The 17694-nt window shown below is 48.0% G+C and overlaps 1 long non-coding RNA gene across 4 annotated transcripts in view; it reads right to left on the reverse strand.

The window, feature by feature from the left end:
- Positions 1–17694, reverse strand: part of LOC141569167 (uncharacterized) — a 441595-nt gene that overhangs the window by 16498 nt on the left and 407403 nt on the right. For all 4 annotated transcript variants that reach the window (XR_012492613.1, XR_012492611.1, XR_012492612.1 and 1 more), the window contains one exon: positions 814–1124. This is a non-coding gene — a long non-coding RNA (uncharacterized LOC141569167). The remainder of the gene's footprint in view (positions 1–813; positions 1125–17694) is intronic.

Consider the following 17694-nt stretch of genomic DNA (forward strand, 5'->3'; position numbering starts at 1 on the left):
CTACGGACGTAGGTCGGGGGCACCCAGGGGTAGCAGCCATGATGGATCGGTCAGAGGATTTCCTCAATTCTGGATTGGGCAAGCTCCAGGAATCTAGAAACTTCCGTGACAGATGGAGGAAGAGTCCCCTGAAAATTACCAGGATTGATTTTCTGTCAAACCAGATGGATGGAACAGAGCCAGACCGGAAGGCACTAAGAAACATACTCAATGTGATACGTGTGGAACTTTAGTGCGTGATACACTCATTTTCTTGAACTCCTGCCTCAGTTGAAATGGGGAAAGGAGAAATATAAAGCGCTACAAGGACGACTTAGAGAAAAATGGGAGGGAATAAGCCTCAACCACCCCAATTCTTTCTCCCTGTGCACAAATACCTTAGATGCTTGTTCTGGAAAACGCCTACTTCTGAAAGATAAGACTGAACCAAATAAACAGCTCGCTTATCATGACTTCTCACTGCTGTGTCCACTGAGCCAAAGAATAAAGGGAGGCAGACTTTCCTCGAAAGGCACAGCCAGGGACAGTGAACACTTCATGGGTAGCAAGGTCCAGCCCTTGCTTCTCTGGCCCAGTATCAGGTCAGGCCCAGGCTGCCAAGCTTCCGGCCACGTCAGGGCAGGTGGGGTGAGGCCCCACCTGTGTGCCCTGGGCCCAATCACAACCAGCTTCCTGTTTCACAAGACCCTCCTCCATCACCCAACCCTGGGCTCAAAACCTCTGAAGATTCTGCCCTCATTTCTGTTTTGAAACCACCAGGACCATGTAGGTGGTGTCCCCCCCCCCCCGACTCCAGTAAGTCCAAATACTTACGTGTGCTGTTCACCACGTTTTTCTGTCAGTCCTGGTGTGACATTGATAAATAAGAATATCTCTTTCTGCTTCCAAGTCTGTCAGTGCTGGCGATGACGTAGATGCCAGCCCATGGAGAGATGTTACAGAGCAGAGCTCGCAGGAGTCCTGGAAGACAGGGGCAGCATGAGGGGGTCCTGGCATCTCTGACGTCTTGACTTCAATAGCACGGAGCGTGGAAACCTCTGAATCCAGGTGAGATCAGCGCAACCACCTCACCTGTATTCATAGAGGGACGGGCAACATCATCATGGCCGTTTCTCTTCATTTGGCTGGAATTTGGGAGAAGAAAAGAAGAGTCCCATTGGGTTCACGTGCGTCATGCATCTCGGAAGCCATTGTTTCATTTTTGTTTCAAAAGGAGTTACAAAAACTAACCTTCAGTTTTAAATCACACAACAATGACATCTGTAAAGGCAAATTTACTGGGAATCACATGAGAATGAAGTAATGTTTCTTCTTGTCGTCAAGATTTGAGTTGTTTTCTATTTATATGCAAATGTCAGATTCCTAAGCTTGCTTTATGCTTAACAATGCTGAAATAGTATTTATTTCCTAACACATACGCGAGTGGAGTCCTGGTAGGACAGCGAAGCCATTCTGATCTCAGGTTTAAAACACCTTCCTGAACCCAAACATGTACAGCCAGTTGCTCATTTTCCTTTTCAGATACAATAAATTATTCTATTTTTTCACAAGAGTACAGTGATTTATCGATTTTAAAATTAGCATTGGATTTTAAAAAGACGCATTTGCCTCTTAGTAGAAGCAAAGCCGATGGCCAGAAACCCCAACTTTGTCTTTAACTCTCTGTAACCTACTATCTGTACGTTTGGGTGTGAGCCCTTTCTTAGTTACTTTGTATTTCCCTGGAAATCCCCGTATCTGATTGCCTCTGTTTTAACTGTATTTTAAGTCCTTTGGGGAGAGCAGCTTATAATTAAAATGATTACTAATTGGGTGTTTTTAATTAGCTGCTGTCTGATGAGAAATTACAAGAATATTTGGTCCCTGCAGGAGGATGAGTGACCAAAGAATCCCTGCAATTTAGGGACCGTGCTCTTTCCATTTAACTTCCTTCTAGCACGCAAGACCTCAAATAATTGTAGCCTGTTCAGAATGTACAAGGCAATGAGAGAACACAAGGCAGTGAGATTTTTCTCTGTTCTTTCTCACTGTCTTGCACATTCAGTGAGAGGGATCTGAAACTTCTGCTTGGGACTGGCCCAGATTCAGCCTGTCCAGTCAACAGCATCTAAAGATTCTTCATGAGAGCCCCCATGGACGTCTGGTCTATCGATGTCAACAAGCCAAGCCTCAGAGGAGAGATTACACTGGGAGGCAATTATTTGACCCTGTTGGTTTTCAGGACTGTAATGAACACTGCCAACTTTGCTTTGCTCCCCTCATCTTCTCCTCTCCAGCCCGGCCCTGCCCTCCCTTCCCGGGGTCCTTCCCAAGAGATGGTAAATGAGAAGGGAAGCCATTGGAAATGAATGAACATCACCAAGACCAGCTGTTAGTGACTTGCCTGACAATGTCTTGGCTGTGTGTACAAGGAATTCATTACGGCGCTCGCTTTCATGTACCCCATCAGTGCGAGCGTTCACCCCTCACATACAAAACCAGGAGGTCCCAGCTGGGAATGACGGCGCATCTGAGGACGCCACAGTGCAGGCTTTTCCAGAGGTTGCTGTCTTCTTTGAACTTGACTCCAGGGGCTTTTGTTAAGAAGCAACACGTAACGTGCTTTCAGTTATTTTTAATACTTGCTTGTGAAGATACTAGAAGTCAGTGGTTATCAACAGAATCACCTGGATGGCTTGTGAAAACAAAGACTGGGAGGCCCCACCCCCAGGGTCTGGGACCTGAGAATCCGTCCTTTAAATAAGATGCCGTTGGTCCAGGCACCACTCTGAGAACCACTGCTACGGGTAGGAAGGACGTTTCTGGAGACAAGAGTATTTCCATCTGGAAGATATGGAAAGTTCAAGGGTTTGTTTTGGGTTTTTTTTCCTGTGGCCATCACCACTGCCCTGATCAAAAAGGGTTCTCTGCAGCTCCAATGAATACAGTCTGTCTGCATGGGATATAAGCAAGGTGAGAAAAAGGCAGCAAGCCTGGTGTTTCTCACAGGACTTCAGACTTAGAAATGGCAGTGGCATTGGAGGAGAACGGTCTGGAACCAACATCAGAAGGAAAGAAACCAAGGGGAATTCATGGAAATCAAACTCACTCCTTTGATAGATGGTTTGACAACTAAATAGACAAAATGCAATAACACATCAGCCTAGGCTTTGGAGTCCAATAGTCTCAGGCTCAACTGGCCCTGTGAAGTTGGGCAAGGTCCTTAAAAAGTTTCAGCCTTAGTTCTATCTCTACAAAATGGTAATGACAATACTACCTATACTGCAGAGCTATTGTGGGCTCAAATGGAACACTCTGCTTAGCATATAGTAAGGGCTGAACAAATGTTAGGCATAATCACCATCATCATCATCATCATCACCATCACCATCATCACCACCATCACCATTACCACCACCATCACCACCATCACCACCATCACCACCATCACCATTACCACCACCATTACCACCACCATCACCACCATCACCACCACCATCATCAACATCATCAAACTACTAGGGAAAACTGTAGAGGAATTTGTGTGTAATCTTGGGAGTTAGGAAGACTTTCTAATATTAGTGAGGGAAAATTTTTTGCTATTAAAAAGTAGAAGTCTATCTAGAGTGGAAAGAAAACTAATTTTTAGATGTTACTTAGTTATAAAATAATTTACTTAACAATTACTTATGAATGAAATAATCATGCTAATGCGTGAATAAATATAAAAAGAGAGTGTTTTCTGAGGGAAACACATGCGGTTGTTTGAGCAGTTATAACATGGGGAAAATGGCCCACACAGAGGGTTCGATTTTCCAGAGAGAAAGTACAAAGGAGCTGAGGCCCTAAAGCTGACAGTGAAGAGAAGTCCCAATGTTGGCGGCTAAGCGCAGGTGGTGAGCCTGCGACTGAGACTGGTACTTCCTGACCCAAGAGTTAGGAGAAAATCAGGAAAGTGAGAAAGCAAGTTACAGCCTACTGTTCAAAGCTCCTGAAGTATGATATAATCTCCTGCCTCCCTTCCCCAACCATGCACTTCTAACTCGCCTGGATTTAAAAAAAGTTTGCTCATCGGGCCTCCAGGGCCCAGAATATTCTGACCTGTGCACGTTTTTTGTTCCAAATCTTCCTTCCAATGTGAACATCCTGTACGGCCCCTCAATTCACACCTCTGTAAAAGGTGGCTACAAATACCTCCCTATGAGGCTGTTATGTGAAGTACTGGAACTTTCCTGGTTTGCTCTACACGTGACATAAATGCTTGCAGCTGCTGTCATTGTTATTATTATTATTACTATTATTACCTTCTCCCCATCCACTTCCAGTGCCAGTTTCCTGCCCCTGGCAGCCCGCCCCTCCCTTGTTCTGATGGGAAGTACTGACCAGAAGCACAACCGATTGCATTCTGTGTTGGACTGTTGTGTAGAGTGAGCAGATAAGAGGTGCTCGGTTATTATTTTTGTAAAAGTATAACTGTGTAGAGGGTATTTTGAGTTTTGTTTGAAAATGAGAGTGCTATCTCAGGGAATACAAGAAAGCATGTGTCGTGTCTCCTGATGGCAGAAAGACATCAGGAGGCATCTGCAGAAGAAACAGGGCTGGGGTTTGTACATTATCTCAACTGCAGAGCGGAGAGGCCAGGATGAGCTGCACGCTTGGAGGCGGCACGCTGGGTTGCCCTGGTAACAGGCATCTCCTGTTCTCACAGTGATGGTGGTGTAATAAGAATAGGAAATATTCAGAAGAAGTGGTCCATGAGCTCCTTTTTAGGGATAGTTTAGGAGGGAGTTTGGAGTAGTTCTCAGAGATGATAAAAATTAAAGGGTCTGGTGAACAATGAAACTGCTTGATGGTGTCTGAGGCTGCCATCTGGGTGATCCCACATGGCTCCCCACCCTGCTGCCCATTGGTGTGAGTGGACACTGTTGGCTCCAAGTAAGGACATTTCCAGAGGGCATTTGAATTATGACCCTTTCTCGGTGGGTGTTATGTGATGACATAGGAAAGGTTTTCATTATTCCACTGATGGCCTCGTTGTTTAATTTCTTGGCTTCCTAGTGGAGCCAGCACGGTATTTTATGCCCTGCACTTCTGTGTTAGATAAAACAGGCACAGGACCCTTTAATGGCCACGTTCGATTAAGGTAAAACACACTGATTTCTCCACTTAGAGTAGCTCTTTTCATGAAAGAATGTCTCCACTCCACCACTGAGCTCCAGGATCTCAGAATATGCACATGTGGATTTGGTCAGTGGTCAGTCATCTGTGGCCTGACGGCCCAGTCCAGCCCACCTACTTTCAGATGACCCAGGAACTGCGAATGATCTTTACATTATTAAGTGGCTGAAGTGAAACCAAGAGAAGATACTGTCTGTGGCATTGGAAAGGAGTGTGACATTGAAGATTTACTGGAACACAGCCTCGCTCAAGCACTCATGTGTCATCTATGGCTACTTTCACGCAGTGACAGCATTGGTGACAGGGGACAGGAACCTAAAACATTTACCAGGTGGCTCTTTACAGAAGTTTCCCAATTTCCGCATTAGGGAAATGGCTTCTGGAATCTCATTTCCTTTCATCTGGAGGGATCCTTTCTCCCCTTCTTTCATTCATTTATTAATTAGCTCGAGGAAATGTGGAGGCGCCCCGGTTTGTGCCTGAGGCTGCTCGGTACCGTGGCTTCACGAGTGGATAGAGTTGAGCCAGGACGAGGGGAGTTAAAGCCAAGATTTGGAAGAATGACGGCCCCGGGCAACAGGCCTGGCTGCCCTCACCATTGTTCAAACGCTCCCGCAGCTCGCACCCTTGGCGAGGTGGCCGTACCTACGTTATCCGGGAGCGGTCCTCCCCGTGAACCTAACACCTGTGGGTCACTTGAACAATACAAACGGTGAGCACGACTGTCCCTTCCCGGGGAAACCGCCATCACTGGCAGTCGAGTGTTGCAAAATTGAGATAGGCACACACACGAACATCGGGCTGTCGGGGCTTAATTGGCTATTTGTAAAGTGTATTAAAAGTTTTTAAATTGTGCCCGAGCCATGAAGCGTTCCCGACATGAGAGAGCTGTTAGGTGGTGAGGACACGCTGCGGTCTCCTGACGCTGCCGTGCTTTGCCCTCCCGACGCCTGCAGCAAGGTCCTGACTTCTTTGCCTGGACCACTGGGGCCCATCACAGCATCGCTTCCCCCTGAGAACCCACCTTGACCATGACTGTGACCCACCGCCTGCGCCCAGAGCCCTCCCGTGGGGTCTCAGAGCTCGGTGCCCCTGAGGTTGGAGCCGCACGCTGCTCTCAGAGAATTCACTGGCTGCTGCATTTTTCTCCGGTCGATTGTGCGTTCTCGGAGGAAAGGGCGGGTGTTCTCTTCATCTCTGCATTTCCGGGGCTTAGTCCAGTGAGCCTGGGGCATAGTGGTGAGTCGTGTTTTTGATGAAAGAACGTGGCAGGGGTCACACATCCAAAGGTTTTCAGGGGCCAGGCTTGTCACATATGCAGCAGTCGGGGTGTGAGAGACAAGATGGGGAGATGGGGACTGCTGAGCGGAGAGCCTCATTTAAAGGGCGGCAGCCCTTCACGGGGGCAGGTGGGGTCAGTAGAGACAGATTTTCTGATTTTTCAAGAGAAGCAGAAAAATTGCCTTTGTGTGCCATATATTTTATTCATATTGAGAAGTAATTTAAAAATTCAAGAAAAAAAAGCCCGGACCCGGCCAACGGGTCAAATGAAACGCTGCTGTGAGGCCAATGAGAAGCCGTATCACTCTCTCTGGGCGGTGAAGCTTTGGGTAACTGGGGAGTTGGGTGGCATTCCAAGCTGCTGAAGGACCCAGGGTTTACTGCTGGGTCCCCCAACTTTCTGTGTTTGTGACAGACATCGAAAGCTGGCTCTCGCAGCGGCTCTCACATGCTGAACTCCCTGCATACTTGGTTTACTTTCCTGTGGAAGACTGCAAAGGCAGAAACTTCATTCCCCACACTCCCCTGCATGGAGTGACCACGTGACAGAATTCTGGCCACTGACGGGCAGAAAGGGGCTCCTGGGAGGCGGTGGCTTTTCCAATACAGACGGCCCCTCTTGGAGTCCCTGCTTCCTCCTGCTTGGGACATGCCAGTTTTAAAACGTCCTTGGACCACGCAGAGGAAGCCTGGTCCCTGCGGACTCACTGCACGGCTGCCCTGGTCCAGACGGCCTGGCTCTGCATCTCCTGAGACACGAGCAAACGGGCCACTGCCGGTGGACGCCAAGCTCCTTCCTGTGGGCACGGGGTCCTCACTGCGGCACTGAGGAGATGTCTGTGTCTCGCTCCACTTGTATCTTGGGATGGTGGCTTTGGTCCTGACACAGAGATCCATTTGAAGGGTGTGAAAGCCTGGTTATGTCATGTCCCCTGTGAGAGCTTTTCTCTGGCCCCTTGGAGCCTGTGGGTTGAAAGGTGGCCACATGTGTGGACTGCTTGTCTACCCAGTGTTTACTTTCACAGGGATAAGTGTGCCCGTGCACCCCAGCACCCCGTTTCCCAGGGCTCACCCAGCCCCTTCTGCATAGGAGGTGCCTGCTTAGCTCACAGGCATCTGGCCCGGCAGCACTGGGCCCTGCGCCTGCCCCTCCCGTCTTCCTCACTCGCCCTATGCCCCGTGCCCGTCCACAGCACACTACTCCACGTTTCGGAATGTTCCCTGCTCGGCACAGCTTGGACACGGGCCTGTGTGCCCCTTACACAGGCAGCTTTATTTATTCTCGACTCACCCTCGCCACCTCCACTCATCCTTCTGGACTGAGCACCAACGTCACTTCCTGTGAAAATCCTTCCCCGACTCTCCTGAACTGAAGCTGTGGCCTGTAACCACCCCAACCTCTCTGTTCACGCCTCTAAGATACAAGGAGTGACCTGACTAAGCAAATGACACTGCACCATGGAGCTCGGAGGCCATTCACCCCAGGTCTCCCAGAGGGGGGACGAAGCTCAGGGCTCTGGGATGGGGACTGTTGGAATGATGGACGGATGGGTGTGGGTGGGTGGATGGATGGATGGATGGATGGATGGATGGATGGATGGATGGACAGATGGACGGGTGGATGGATGGATGGATGGACGGACAGGTGGATGGATGGGTGGATGGATGGATGGATGGACGGACAGATGGATGGATGGATGGATGGGTGGATGGGTGGATGGACGGATGGATGGATGGATGGGTGGGTGGAAGAAGGAATAAATTACACAAAAGCTTATAGTAGGTGTTAAAAATACTTTTTGAATTTAAGTTTGAGTCATAAGTTGACGTTCAGCAAAAAGCAGGGGGCCTAGTAACCTAGGTGATGGCATTTTGGCAGGAGCACACATCGATGAGTAGCATCAGAGGGACTCTTCAATGTCAAAGAACCACTTAATCCAATCTGGTCACTATATTCTTTTTAGTCCAATGGCATTTTCCAGTGGTCACTCCCTGGGCAGGTTCCAGAAGACTGAGCAAGACTTGGAAGGATGCCACACACAAAACACCCAGAGAGGAGACAAGAGCATCATTAAGAAAGCGCCGGAAATGTTTCTAAAATAAAGGAAATGCTAATGGCCCTTTGACTGGTGGCAATGGACTCATGTCATATTCTTCTCAGGCTAATGGAAAGGGGGTGTCACTTTGTGACATCTTCTTGACTGCTCTGCCCTTGTCAGTCTGCAGAGATATTAACGTTCTGGCAATGCTGAAGTCCCCAGGGCCGGGACGTGCCATTCACTTAGTAGCGATACCAACCAAAGAAAACAAGACTGTAAAAATACAGACGCTGCTCTCCTAACATGTCACTGGAGGGACAGGAAGAAATGGACAAGGAAAGGCAGGGAGTAATTAGGGAAATAGGAGCCCAGCTTTGTCTCTCTGTTTGCACAAAAACTGGTAACAAACTGAATGAGTGCCCCTGAGTCTGTGTGGATGACAAACCTTACTCCACCTGAGTAATAATAATAATAACAACAGCAACTGTAAATACAGAAACATCATTTACTGTGTGCCTGACACTGTCCCAGATGCTGTTTCCATTTGTTAGCTCATTTCATCCTTACCACAGCCCAGTTTGGTAGAAAATACTATAATCATCCCCATTTTACAGATGGAGAAACTGAGATCCAGATAGGCTGAGTGCCTTGCCTGAGGCTGCCCTGCCCGCAGGTGCTCGGAAGCACCCCACCAGTCGACCTGCTGTGGGCAACTCTCCCCTTAGTCCCCCAGAGGCACCTGTGTTCAGGGGCCGCACTCAGCTGCCCACGTTTTGCTCTCTCCATCTCTACAATCACGCGTCCCAATAAAAAGTTGATGTGGGTTCCTCTTAAACATAATTGATTATTTGTATTGCTTCACTTCACTTTCTGTGGAAATGCCATTAAAATTAGAGTAATTTTATAGAGAATGTGGGAGGTGACATAAAGCCACATACACACATAAGAACTAAAGGGAGAGATAACAACTGAGATAAAATTTGGAAGGTGCAAAGCGGATAGACACGTGGTAACGGACTTCGCTGAAACTTAAGTGGGCACTGGGGGCGACCAGGAAGTAACTGAATTCACCCTGTAGAGTCCTGAAAAGTCTGTGTTGGGGCACCACGACCGGCTGAAGAGGAAGCATGGGTGTGGCTGGAGACACCAGGAAGCCCCGAGATCCTCTGGAACCTCAAGATAACATTCCCTACACCTGGAAAGGAAGGTGCCTCTTGCACTCCTCTGCAAGAGACTTATTCTGTAGGAAGAGCAAACCAAGAGTGAATTCAGACCTCAGGCTTGTCTGATGGAGGGGGCTTCACGGTGAAAATAAGGATTAGGGGAAAGTCAACCTGCTCCTCACTGTGGACACCCCAGTGCCCTCGGGGCTCAGCTCCAGGGTGCAGGGGCCAGGCTTGCATCCCTCTGCGCATTCCCTCTAGGCTGGATGAGTCTCCATGGAACCTGACAAGCATAGATCAAACCAACACACACAACTACAAATGGTGACAGTGACCCGAAATGAGCCCACGCTGCCAGATCACCATCCGGGCGTCACCCGATTGGCACGCTCTGTGCGTGGCCCAGAGCTTCTGGGCAGCTTTTCAAGTTCCTCACCTTTCCACATGAAGGAGCAGCAATGAAACCCCAAACAGCGGGAGAAGAACTCTAACTGGGAAGGAAACTACAGCACAAAAGCCACACAGGGAGGAGACGAGAGAACATGGGGGCAGGAGGTGTTCAAGAAAAGCTTCCTTAGTCTTTTTAGGGAGACGATGAGGCAGGGCAGCTGGTGATGTCTCGTTCACGCCAACCATTACCCAGGGCACAGGTTAGACAGAGCTGGGCGGGAAGCAGGTGGGCGAGTGACGAGGCGGCTGGCGAGCTGACCTGGGGACAAGGTGACAGCAGTCTACACCCCAGCACGTGGTGGAGAAAACACGAAGGTTTCACACCACATTTCTGAGTGTGATGACTGACTGAGTGGGGAGGGGGCAAGGAGGAAGGAGTCCCTCCCAGGCCTGGGTGAGTCCAGCCTCTCTGAGTCTGTGCCACCAAATCCAGAAAAATCCGTGGATGACGCAGCTACTCGGGCAGTGTGAGAACTCCATGGGATTGTGTGGAACTTCTTTATAAATGACAAAACATTCCACAAACAGAGTGTTTGTGATTAACAATAAACCAGTGGGACAGTGACAGATGGGTTAATCAACCATTGTCTCAGTCCAACAGAAGCAAAAGGCACGGTTTGGGTTTATTTTCATGTTTGACTACTTTTACCTAATCAGACTGCGGTTTTGACATTATTCATTCACTCAACCAGCGGGTTTTCAGTAATGACAACTGCCAGTTTCTCTGCTTGACACAAAGGCATCAACTAAATCAGAAATGACTCTTCCCTTAAGGTGTCCCTGAACCTTGAGTGCCAGTCAGAGAGGGGGTCTGTCCTGCACACGGAAGGCGGGGTTGGGCGGGCGCTTGCCGCTGTGCTCACAGGCACCACAGGACGTCAGGCTGCCGCCCGCAGAGGCGGACGGCACACAGGCCACGGAGCAGAGTCGGGTCCCATCCTTAGCGAGGCTCCCTCTCTCACATGGGCTTCATGAGTCTACAAACGCTCGCTTTGGTCTCAGCCTGTTCCATCCCAGTTTCTGTCACTGCCAACCAGACAAAGACGCCTGTTACGTACAGTTTCACAAAAGGGATGTCATGTGAACTGTGCCTTCAAGGATGACAAGCGGCTTGCTGGAAGGGGAAGGGACAAGCCATTGCAGATGGGAGGAAGGTCATGTGCTAAGAGACCAGTAGAGAGGCTGGCGGGGGTGGGGGGGACACGGCGCTGGTGGGAAGACCAGGGTGGGTGTTGGTGGAGCAGCTGCAGGACCCACACATGGAAGGGACGAGCCGGGTCAGAGCAGACTCTGATCTCAGAGTTGGCTGCTGGCTGCAAAGCCCTGTGTCTTCTCATCTCCAGGCGGCCATGGGGACAATCAGACCACACGGTGTCCTCTGGAAAGGGCTGTGAATGGGTTCAGTGTGGGGTCACACGCTGCCCCCTTGGGAGGAAGTGAAACAGCTACAGAGAAAGCACTTCAGAGAAGGACACCTCTTCTCTGGTCCAGTGGCTGGAGGTCACGTGCGAATGACTTGAAGGGCATTTAAGTCCTAAACGCATCCACTAAATGGGTTTCAGGAAATGAAAACGTATGAGAGAAAATAGTCATTTTTCTAATGGCTCACTAGTAACCCAAGCACCACCTTTCCCATTTTCTGCTGCTTGTTTCACAGGAAGTGCTCTTAGCTGTGGTCAGAGAAGATGAATGTACAAAAAGGAAGAAGAAACACACACACAGACACATACACATGCACGCACACACACACGCACACACGCACACGAGGAGTGCGGGCTCTGGAAGCCTCAGGGCCAAGCTGTTCACACGAGGACACCACAGGATCTAATGCCACAAGGACGTCTCTGCCTCAGTGCTGGCCCTTAGTGACATTAACCTCCTTACGCAGAGCGTGCCCGACTGGCTGTGCCTCCTGCCTGCTTTCCGGACAAAGACAATGACTAGGGAACGGGCAGGGGAAACATTATATGGAGTTTACTCTGTTCATCCGCTGACCTCACGAGGGGCTATGTGAGGACAATGACATATGCTCACTTGCTTTCTGTCCCAGAACCTTGCAGCCCACAGAGCCGCTCTTCAGAAGGGCAGGGTGGGGGCTGGTACCTGCTCTCTACCTGCCCGGCATCGTTTCCTTCTCCTCTGCACCATCCCTGCCCCAGGTTCCCCAGCAGGAGACGGGGTGGCACCGAGGACGAGGATGTGTGTCCCCTCCCAGGAAACAGCTGCTACTCAGTGGGCATGGGGTCCCCCTGGTGCCACAGCCTTGGTTTTCCCACCAAGAGACCCTGAGATGGAAGCACACACACGGGAGAGCAGAGCTGAGAGGCGACGACAGGACGGACCCCAGTCTGAGGCCCTGGATCAAGCCGCACCTGAGCCCACACAACGCTTTTCATGCTGATGCGCCAGTCAACGTCCGCATGTTTTTCCCTTTCGATTAAGTGGGTTTGAGTCGGGTTTCTGTCACTAGTAACATGAGGATCCAAGTCCACAAAGTGAGCCCAGCATGAATAACACAGGGCGCCAAGTGCTGAAGCAAGTGGAGGCAAGTCGGAGATGCAGACATCTCTGGACCTGCGCCAACCAGGGGCAGGAAGTCTTCCTGGGAGAGGTGGCATTTGGCCTGGATGGGCATGGTCACAGAGGGCATCCAGGAGCGTGAAGAGTAAGGGCTGTAGCCGGGCATTGGCAGTCCTGACACATGCCTGCATCCGAAGATGCTGTTGACAGCATCCCTTCCACTCTCAACACTGTCCTGGATTGGATGATAAGTCATATGATCGCCCTCAGCTTAGGGAACCTGAAAGAACCCAGGTTCCTGACACCCCAATTTGCAGCTGTCCCAAGTACAGTGTTCAGCTTCTCCACATGTTCACCAGTGCTGTGGTCCTCGGCCCTGCCCAGGAAAGCAAAATAAAGACGGAAGGAGGGAGGGGGAGGGGAGGGAGGAGGAGGGGTGGAGGGAGGGAAGGGGAGGGGAGGGAGGGAGGAGGGGCGGAGGGAGGGCGGGGGGGGGGAGAGAAAAGGGAGAGAGAGACCGACCCCCAAAGTGGGTTCGGGATGAGCTCATTTGGGGACTGCTTGAGGGAAATCTGCCTTCCTGGAAACAGCGGTGCTCGGAGGGCAGGCTGGCGATGGAGGGTGATAGGGGTGAGCTGCACGCTGGCCAGAAGTCTGCCTCTTTGAACTAATTACTGCCTGCCAACAAATGACAGCCATTCAAATAATGAAAGACAACCTCAGTTCAAGGACACCTGTCAAAAATGGGGCAATTAACATTCGGAGAGGTCCATTAGCGAGAAGGCTTAGGAAAAATCTGTTCTTATAAACCTTTAATCGCATTAGTCCTTTCAGAACTGGGTTAGGAGAGAAGGGACCCTGTGTGGCCTCACAGTTAAATGGCACTTCCTGAGTAATGTATGTCCCAGAGACCAGTCAGAGGTTAAATAAATCTGATTCAAATGTTAAGGTAAGTGGAATGTAAATATTTGCTAGCTTTTCCTTTTATTTACCTAAACATGCATGTCAATAGCTTCTTAAAGTTCCTCTACAAGTTGTTAAAAATGCTGTGGTTTTGTCTTTAATTTCAGTCAGGGCTGAATTAAATTTGCAGCGGACTTATAATAATCGTTGTTCTGTTTGTATTTTGTTCCTGATTAACCTCTCTAATTGAATATTTCCATCAGCCACCTTGTAGTTGTGACATGTTTACTAGCTTTTCCCCAAAAGCTACTCATTGAAAATTACCGTAATTCAGGAACCCATATGACAAGATGACAAGCGACAGTCCCTTCCCACCGCAGATAAGAGCTACTGGTGAGGGATTTCAAGACAGCAGCAATGAGGCGAGTCCCCAGCGGCCAGGAGTGCAGCCCACAAACAGGAGAATAAAGACAGGAACCCCACAACTCAGGGTGGATGGCATGACATAAGTAATAAGACCCGGGATACTCAGCAAATGACAGGCCGAGTTGAGGTTACGTCCTATATGTGCTGATTTTATATTTATTATCGCCCCAGTATGTCTCAAACAGTACTAGAAGTACCAGGGGGTCCTTGATCGGCTTAGATTTCCCCAGGTTTCACACATTTTCTCCCCTGTGGCTTGCTCTCTACTAATTGTCAGGGAGATATTTATTTTCTTCCTGCATGCATGAGCACCGCATTGGAATTTCATCAAGTTTTTTCTCTCTGTATTTTCTCGTTTTTTACTGAAATCTTTGTTTTGTGTACATTAATCTCACAACGTATGTGGGAGTTAATTCAAAAATTATACCTTTGTTGTTGGTGTTGCTTAATTTACCCTGACTGCAAGTACCTTGTAAGAATTTATGCTAATGTCGTTCATCTTCTACTGCGCCTTCTTTTCAGTCACCAGTATCCTGTGAACTACCTACCACTGGCATTTGTTTTCGAAATGATACGTAGAAGGCATAGACTCAATTTCCTAGCCTATTTGTGGTATTTCTTCTGCTGTATTCCAGTGCACATTCAACAATGCTGACAGATTTCTTTTAGCTACGTGATTTCATAACTTCTCAGCACGCGTTGGCTATTTTTCAAATCCAGGGCTCTCTTCTTATATACAATATACAGCATATTGTATTTATATAAGCAACAGGATACATTTTCCCTACAAAACCATTTTAAAATCATTTCTCATCCATATATAATGTAAGGTACTTGTATTTTCTCCCATGAATATTTTTAAAGAGAAAGGAATGTTCTTTCCTCTTTTACATCGTGTGTTACAAAACTTATAACTGTTTTGTAAACTCTTTCAGTTAACCTTCAAATAGGGTTGCCAGGTAAAATACAGGGCAGCTAGTTGAATTTGGACTTCATATAAACAATGAATACTTTCTAACTTATAAGTATATCCTAAATATTGCATGAGATACACGCACACTGAAATTATCCATTGTTGATCTGAGAGTCGGCGTGAACCGACTGCCCTGCATTTCATTTGCTGACCCTGGTAACCCCATCCTCAAACAACCTGTACGGCCCCAACTTGTGCGGCTTCGCTTCACTTCCCTTCTAGATCGTTTCTCCCACAAAACAAGAGGTTTCTTTGGGAGAGCGTGGGAACCTTGAAATAGCTTCTTACATAGAGACTTGGACACTTCAAATTTAAAATAAGGTTATTTACAGCCTTTCCTCCCAGGTCTGAAAATACAGCAAAATGCAGACTATGTTCACTTTCTCTAGCATCAGATTGTCGAGTTCTAGACTAGAAGCACGGAAAGTTTATGCAGGAAGCGACCTTGGCATTCACCTGACCCACAGCTCTGTTTTCCACATGGGGGTTGGGGAGGGGGGCATGTGCCCAGGACCCTGCTCCTGGCAGGGCCTTCACACCGAGTGAGGGCTCCTGGCTGACTCCAGGAAGGGACATTTCTACCACAGTGGCTTCTGCCAAAATATGATTCATGCACAGTGTGTGAAATAATTTCTAGGGGACACACTGACAAAAGAGAAAGCTACACAGGCTGAGGCCACACAGGGTGGGGGGGCTGAGGGAGGGAGGACGGGGCACAGGCAGGATGGAGCGGTGGGGCTCGGTGAGGAACACCCTGTATTCTGTTTGTGGCGCCTAGACCCGTGCGGAAGGTTCCCCAAGTTCTCTGCCCGGTCCTCCGTTTTCCTTGGGGCCAAAAATAACAAAAAGGGGTTCCTTGAGGGAAAGATATCCCTTTAATATCTACTTTCCTTTCAGAAAGAAGCCAAAAGCCATTTAATGTCACATCCGCTGGCAGTTGAGACATCATTTGGATCATTCTTATTCATTTTTTCACGTTAACATAAAATGTCTCCCCTGTCTTCAAGTCTCCAGTGAAGCCTAACAGCTTTCTAATTCCTGAGCTCGCACAAGGCGGTTTTTACATTCCATCCAGCCCCAGGTCAGGAGCTGGCACTGGGCTAGGCTTTCCAGCTCATGATCCATCAGCAAATGCCAGGCCGTGGATGAGGAGACCCAACATTTAAAGAAACAGTGGGGATCTCTTTTGGAATATGAATAACCATCACTGTATTTAGTAACTCCCCAAATGCACGCTTTCACACTCAAAGTCCCTCTCGGAGTTGGACCCAGCTGGGACGCACCCATCTTATTGCACATATGCTCATTCCAGACTTAAAACATCTATGATTCAAGGAGGATTATGATTGGACATGCTACCAAGTAGCTGGCAAAGTACAGAACAGAATACAGAAAAGGCGCACCCAAAGTCCTGAGGGGTTCCTGAATTAATGGGATACATACCTATATATAGATATCTATATATACCCAAAAAGTGTGTACAAGTGGACACTTTGGTTAGCGTTGCTCCAGCAGTAGTTCGCCGTTAACAGAAGTGTCTGGACACTGGTGGGAACCACTCTGAGCACCTCTGGTAATTGCAGACGTCAAACTTGTATTCATCTTTTATTATCGGTACATATTGAGTATGACAATTTTAATACAGGTTTCCTTTCTTATATGCGTATTCATTTCTCTCTCTCTCTCTCTCTCTCTCTCTCTCTCTATATATATATATATATATATATATATATATATATATACACACATATATATAATAAATTAAAACTAAGGAGACCGTTGGTGACTCAGAATCTGATCCCTGCATTTATGAAAACATTGGGAGATTTCAAACTAGTTTTCCCTGCGGGTGTTATCATTAGAAGCAGCTCTTCTCATTGATCTCAATGAGGACTACACTTCCCAGGGACACACGGATCCAATCGTCAGTGTTTTCGTTACAAATATCTCCTCTGTTTTTTAAGAGCTCTGGATAGAACAATGCATTCTCCTTAGGCCTTTGTTTCAGTCAGTTGAATTAAAATTCAAAACCCAGAGATATTCTGTAAAGCAACATATGTACCAAAAAGAAGCAGATATTTTATTGAATTGTCTTTCCAGACCAGATTTGCACAGAAATTTCAATCTATTAAAAAAAATTGAATTCCTGTCACTACTTCCTGGTTTCAGGAGCCTCTTTCACATGTTCATCTCATGAATCTCAAATGTCCTCTTGTCTTTGTTAGAAGTTGATGAAAATGCTTGCCTGTGTCAATACATTCAAATTTCCACTTGAAATACACCTTAAAGACAGTATAAAGAAGGAAATGGAATTTGTGTGTATTTTTTAAAGGTGGACACTGGATATTTCAAAATCCTTTTTTTTTTTTTTTAAATAAAACCAAAGTATGTCAAACAATCTGAAGAATTTGGGGAGGAAAACCAAAGGTTGACCTTTTGGAACCATTTGACTTTTACATTTTGAGTTTGCTTGCTGCAGGAGAGTTGGGGTGAGATGGAGAATCTGGGTGCAGGATGTCACCTGCCCCTGGAGCCCATGAGAACTTTGTTCTCCATCCAGAAGCCACCTGTCCAAGCCCGCGAGGAAGCAATGAGGTTTCAGCATCCATAGCAAATAAATGGACGATGGTCAGGCCACTGGGATTTTCCCCACTTCCCTCCCTTCAGGTCATTGGGGGGTATTCCATCCCTCTACCAAAGGCCACAACTTCTGTGAAATGGTGCCATCCCGTAGCCATTTTTTCCTGGTTCTAGACATCACTGGCTCCCTTTCCTCTTGAGG

The sequence above is a fragment of the Rhinolophus sinicus genome, linkage group LG16, assembly GCF_036562045.2.
Source record: "Rhinolophus sinicus isolate RSC01 linkage group LG16, ASM3656204v1, whole genome shotgun sequence".
Lineage (NCBI taxonomy): Eukaryota > Metazoa > Chordata > Mammalia > Chiroptera > Rhinolophidae > Rhinolophus > Rhinolophus sinicus.